The sequence below is a fragment of the Oncorhynchus mykiss genome, chromosome 25 (assembly GCF_057628025.1).
Source record: "Oncorhynchus mykiss isolate SJ-2025 chromosome 25, ASM5762802v1, whole genome shotgun sequence".
In the NCBI taxonomy this organism is placed as follows: Eukaryota; Metazoa; Chordata; class Actinopteri; order Salmoniformes; family Salmonidae; genus Oncorhynchus; species Oncorhynchus mykiss.
In genome coordinates, this window is record NC_143046.1 from 1,038,146 (window position 1) to 1,045,497 (window position 7,352).

A 7,352-nucleotide genomic window follows, 5' to 3' on the forward strand; every position below is an offset into this window, starting at 1 on the left:
ATAATATGACAGACCAGCTAGATCTCCTGCCTCTTTTATAATATGACAGACCGGGTAGATCTACTCTCTCTATGTCTCTATTATATTATGACAGACCAGCTAGATGTATTCTCTCTATTATAGACCAGCTAGATCGACAGTCTCAAACATATTATGACAGACCAGCAAGATCTACTGTCTCTATTATATTATGACAGAGCATCTAGATCTACTGTCTCTATTATATTATGAAAGACCAGCTAGATCTACTGTCTCTATTATATTATGACAAACCAGCTAGATCTACTGTCTCTACTATATTATGACAGACCAGCTAGATCTACTGCCTCTACTATAATATGACAGACCAGGTAGATCTACTGTCTCTATGTATCTATTATATTATGACAGAGCAGCTTGATCTAATGTCTCTATTATATTATGACAGACCAGCTGGATCTGCTGCCTCTATTATATTATGACATACCAGCTAGATCTACTGCCTCTACTATAATATGACAGACCAGCTAGATCTACTGTCTCTATTATAATATGACAGACCAGCTAGATCTCTTGCCTCTATTATAATATCACAGACAAGCTAGATCTCCTGCATCTATTATATTTTGACAGACCAGCTAGATCTACTGTCTCTATTATATTATGACAGACCAGCTAGATCTACAGTCTCTATTATATTATGACATAGCAGCTAGATCTGCTGTCTCTATTATATTATGACATACCAGCTAGATCTACTGTCTCTATTATAATATGACAGACCAGCTAGATCTACTGTCTCTATTATAATATGACAGACCAGCTAGATCTACTGTCTCTATTATAATATGACAAACCAAATAGACCTACTGTCTCTATGTCTCTATTATATTATGAGAGACCAGCTAGATCTACTGTCTCTATTATATTATGACAGACCAGCTAGATCTACTGTCTCCATTATATTATGGCAGACCAGCTAGATCTCCTGCCTCTATTATATGATGACAGAAAAGCTAGATCTACTGTCTCTAATATATTATGACAGACCAGCTAGATCTAATGTCTCTATTATATTATGACAGACCAGCTAGATCTACTGTCTTTATTATAATATGAGAGACCAGCTAGATCTACTGTCTCTACTGTAATATGACAGCCCAGCTAGATCTACTGTCTCTATTGTATCATGACAGACCAGCTAGATCTGTTGTCTCTATTCTATTATGACAGACCAGCTAGATCTACTGTCTCTATTATAATATGACAGAGCATCTAGATCTACTGTCTCTATTATATTATGACAGACCAGCTAGATCTACATTCTCTATTATATTATTACAGACCAGCTAGTTCTCCTGCCTCTATTATATGATGACAGACCAGCTATATCTACTGTCTCTATTATATTATGACAGACCAGCTAGATCTAATGTCTCTATTATATTATGACAGACCAGCTAGATCTGCTGTCTCTATTATATTATGACAGACCAGCTAGATCTACTGTCTCTATTATAATATGAGAGACCAGGTAGATCTACTGTCTCTACCATAATATGACAGCCCAGCTAGATCTACTGTCTCTATTATATTATGACATACCAGCTAGATATGCTGTCTCTATTATAGTATGACAGACCAGCTAGATCTACTGCCTCTATTATAATATGACAGACCAGCTAGATCTACTGTCTCTATTCTATTATGACAGACCAGCTAGATCTACTGTCTCTATTATAATATGAGAGACCAGGTAGATCTACTGTCTCTACTATAATATGACAGCCCAGATAGATCTACTGTCTCTATTATATTATGACAGACCAGCTAGATATGCTGTCTCTATTATAGTATGACAGACCAGCTAGATCTCCTGTCTCTATTATAATATGACAGACCAGCTAGATATGCTGTCTCTATTATATTATGACATACCAGCTAGATCTACTGCCTCTATTATAATATGACAGACCAGCTAGATCTACTGTCTCTATTCTATTATGACAGAAAAGCTAGATCTACTGTCTCTATTCTATTATGACAGACCAGCTAGATCTACTGTCTCTATTATAATATGACAGACCAGCTAGATCTCCTGCCTCTTTTATAATATGACAGACCGGGTAGATCTACTCTCTCTATGTCTCTATTATATTATGACAGACCAGCTAGATTTATTCTCTCTATTATAGACCAGCTAGATCTACAGTATCAAACATATTATGACAGACCAAGATCTACTGTCTCTAATATATTATGACAGAGCATCTAGATCTACTGTCTCTATTATATTATGAAAGACCAGCTAGATCTACTGTCTCTATTATATTATGACAAACCAGCTAGATCTACTGTCTCTACTATATTATGACAGACCAGCTAGATCTACTGCCTCTACTATAATATGACAGACCAGGTAGATCTACTGTCTCTATGTCTCTATTATATTATGACAGAGCAGCTTGATCTAATGTCTCTATTATATTATGACAGACCAGCTGGATCTGCTGCCTCTATTATATTATGACATACCAGCTAGATCTACTGCCTCTACTATAATATGACAGACCAGCTAGATCTACTGTCTCTATTATAATATGACAGACCAGCTAGATCTACTGTCTCTATTATATTATGAAAGACCAGCTAGATCTACTGTCTCTATTATAATATGACAGACCAGCTAGATCTACTGTCTCTATTATAATATGACAAACCAAATAGACCTACTGTCTCTATGTCTCTATTATATTATGAGAGACCAGCTAGATCTACTGTCTCTATTATATTATGACAGACCAGCTAGATCTACTGTCTCCATTATATTATGGCAGACCAGCTAGATCTCCTGCCTCTATTATATGATGACAGAAAAGCTAGATCTACTGTCTCTAATATATTATGACAGACCAGCTAGATCTAATGTCTCTATTATATTATGACAGACCAGCTAGATCTACTGTCTCTACTGTAATATGACAGCCCAGCTAGATCTACTGTCTCTATTATATTATGACAGACCAGCTAGATCTGTTGTCTCTATTCTATTATGACAGACAAGCTAGATCTCCTGCATCTATTATATTTTGACAGACCAGCTAGATCTACTGTCTCTATTATATTATGACAGACCAGCTAGATCTACAGTCTCTATTATATTATGACATAGCAGCTAGATCTGCTGTCTCTATTATATTATGACATACCAGCTAGATCTACTGTCTCTATTATAATATGACAGACCAGCTAGATCTACTGTCTCTATTATAATATGACAGACCAGCTAGATCTACTGTCTCTATTATAATATGACAAACCAAATAGACCTACTGTCTCTATGTCTCTATTATATTATGAGAGACCAGCTAGATCTACTGTCTCTATTATATTATGACAGACCAGCTAGATCTACTGTCTCCATTATATTATGGCAGACCAGCTAGATCTCCTGCCTCTATTATATGATGACAGAAAAGCTAGATCTACTGTCTCTAATATATTATGACAGACCAGCTAGATCTAATGTCTCTATTATATTATGACAGACCAGCTAGATCTACTGTCTTTATTATAATATGAGAGACCAGCTAGATCTACTGTCTCTACTGTAATATGACAGCCCAGCTAGATCTACTGTCTCTATTGTATCATGACAGACCAGCTAGATCTGTTGTCTCTATTCTATTATGACAGACCAGCTAGATCTACTGTCTCTATTATAATATGACAGAGCATCTAGATCTACTGTCTCTATTATATTATGACAGACCAGCTAGATCTACATTCTCTATTATATTATTACAGACCAGCTAGTTCTCCTGCCTCTATTATATGATGACAGACCAGCTATATCTACTGTCTCTATTATATTATGACAGACCAGCTAGATCTAATGTCTCTATTATATTATGACAGACCAGCTAGATCTGCTGTCTCTATTATATTATGACAGACCAGCTAGATCTACTGTCTCTATTATAATATGAGAGACCAGGTAGATCTACTGTCTCTACCATAATATGACAGCCCAGCTAGATCTACTGTCTCTATTATATTATGACATACCAGCTAGATATGCTGTCTCTATTATAGTATGACAGACCAGCTAGATCTACTGCCTCTATTATAATATGACAGACCAGCTAGATCTACTGTCTCTATTCTATTATGACAGACCAGCTAGATCTACTGTCTCTATTATAATATGAGAGACCAGGTAGATCTACTGTCTCTACTATAATATGACAGCCCAGATAGATCTACTGTCTCTATTATATTATGACAGACCAGCTAGATATGCTGTCTCTATTATAGTATGACAGACCAGCTAGATCTCCTGTCTCTATTATAATATGACAGACCAGCTAGATATGCTGTCTCTATTATATTATGACATACCAGCTAGATCTACTGCCTCTATTATAATATGACAGACCAGCTAGATCTACTGTCTCTATTCTATTATGACAGAAAAGCTAGATCTACTGTCTCTATTCTATTATGACAGACCAGCTAGATCTACTGTCTCTATTATAATATGACAGAACAAGCTAGATCTCCTGCCTCTTTTATAATATGACAGACCGGGTAGATCTACTCTCTCTATGTCTCTATTATATTATGACAGACCAGCTAGATTTATTCTCTCTATTATAGACCAGCTAGATCTACAGTATCAAACATATTATGACAGACCAAGATCTACTGTCTCTAATATATTATGACAGAGCTTCTAGATCTACTGTCTCTATTATATTATGAAAGACCAGCTAGATCTACTGTCTCTATTATATTATGACAAACCAGCTAGATCTACTGTCTCTACTATATTATGACAGACCAGCTAGATCTACTGCCTCTACTATAATATGACAGACCAGGTAGATCTACTGTCTCTATGTCTCTATTATATTATGACAGAGCAGCTTGATCTAATGTCTCTATTATATTATGACAGACCAGCTGGATCTGCTGCCTCTATTATATTATGACATACCAGCTAGATCTACTGCCTCTACTATAATATGACAGACCAGCTAGATCTACTGTCTCTATTATAATATGACAGACCAGCTAGATCTCTTGCCTCTATTATAATATCACAGACAAGCTAGATCTCCTGCATCTATTATATTTTGACAGACCAGCTAGATCTACTGTCTCTATTATATTATGACAGGCCAGCTAGATCTACAGTCTCTATTATATTATGACATAGCAGCTAGATCTGCTGTCTCTATTATATTATGACATACCAGCTAGATCTACTGTCTCTATTATAATATGACAGACCAGCTAGATCTACTGTCTCTATTATATTATGAAAGACCAGCTAGATCTACTGTCTCTATTATAATATGACAGACCAGCTAGATCTACTGTCTCTATTATAATATGACAAACCAAATAGACCTACTGTCTCTATGTCTCTATTATATTATGAGAGACCAGCTAGATCTACTGTCTCTATTATATTATGACAGACCAGCTAGATCTACTGTCTCCATTATATTATGGCAGACCAGCTAGATCTCCTGCCTCTATTATATGATGACAGAAAAGCTAGATCTACTGTCTCTAATATATTATGACAGACCAGCTAGATCTAATGTCTCTATTATATTATGACAGACCAGCTAGATCTACTGTCTCTACTGTAATATGACAGCCCAGCTAGATCTACTGTCTCTATTATATTATGACAGACCAGCTAGATCTGTTGTCTCTATTCTATTATGACAGACCAGCTAGATCTACTGTCTCTATTATAATATGACAGAGCATCTAGATCTACTGTCTCTATTATAATATGAGAGACCAGGTAGATCTACTGTCTCTACTATAATATGACAGCCCAGCTAGATCTACTGTCTCTATTATATTATGACAGACCAGCTAGATATGCTGTCTCTATTATAGTATGACAGACCAGCTAGATCTCCTGCCTCTATTATAATATGACAGACCAGCTAGATATGCTGTCTCTATTATATTATGACATACCAGCTAGATCTACTGCCTCTATTATAATATGACAGACCAGCTAGATCTACTGCCTCTATTAAATTATTACAGACAAGCTAGATATATGGTGTCTATTATATTATGACAGACCAGCTAGATCTACATTCTCTATTATATTATTACAGACCCGCTAGTTCTCCTGCCTCTATTATATGATGACAGACCAGCTAGGTCTACTGTCTCTATTTTATTATGACAGAACAGCTAGATCTAATGTCTCTATTATATTATGACAGACCAGCTAGATATGCTGTCTCTATTATAGTATGACAGACCAGCTAGATCTACTGCCTCTATTATAATATGACAGACCAGCTAGATCTACTGTCTCTATTCTATTATGACAGACCAGCTAGATCTACTGTCTCTATTCTATTATGACAGACCAGCTAGATCTACTGTCTCTATTATAATATGACAGACCAGCTAGATCTCCTGCCTCTTTTATAATATGACAGACCGGGTAGATCTACACTCTCTATGTCTCTATTATATTATGACAGACCAGCTAGATTTATTCTCTCTATTATAGACCAGCTAGATCGACAGTCTCAAACATATTATGACAGACCAGCAAGATCTACTGTCTCTATTATATTATGACAGAGCATCTAGATCTACTCTCTCTATGTCTCAATTATATTATGACAGACCAGCTAGATTTATTCTCTCTATTATAGACCAGCTAGATCGACAGTCTCAAACATATTATGACAGACCAGCAAGATCTACTGTCTCTATTATATTATGACAGAGCATCTAGATCTACTGTCTCTATTATATTATAACAGACCAGCTAGATCTACTGTCTCTATTATATTATGACAAACCAGCTAGATCTACTGTCTCTACTATATTATGACAGACCTGCTAGATCTACTGTCTCTATTATAATATGACAGACCAGCTAGATCTACTGTCTCTATTATATTATGACAGACCAGCTAGATCTACTGTCTCTATTATAATATGACAGACCAGATAGATCTACTGTCTATATATTATAATGTGACAAACCAGCTAGATCTACTGTCTCTATTATATTACGACAAACCAGCTAGATCTACTGCCTCTATTAAATTATGACAGACCAGCTAGATCTACTGTGTCTATTATATTATTACAGACAAGCTAGATATATGGTGTCTATTATATTATGACAGACCAGCTAGATCTAATGTCTCTATTCTATTATGACAGACCAGCTAGTTCTCCTGCCTCTATTATATGATGACAGACCAGCTAGATCTACTGTCTCTATTCTATTATGACAGACCAGCTAGATCTAATGTCTCTATTATATTATGACAGACCAGCTAGATCTCCTGCCTCTTTTATAATATGAC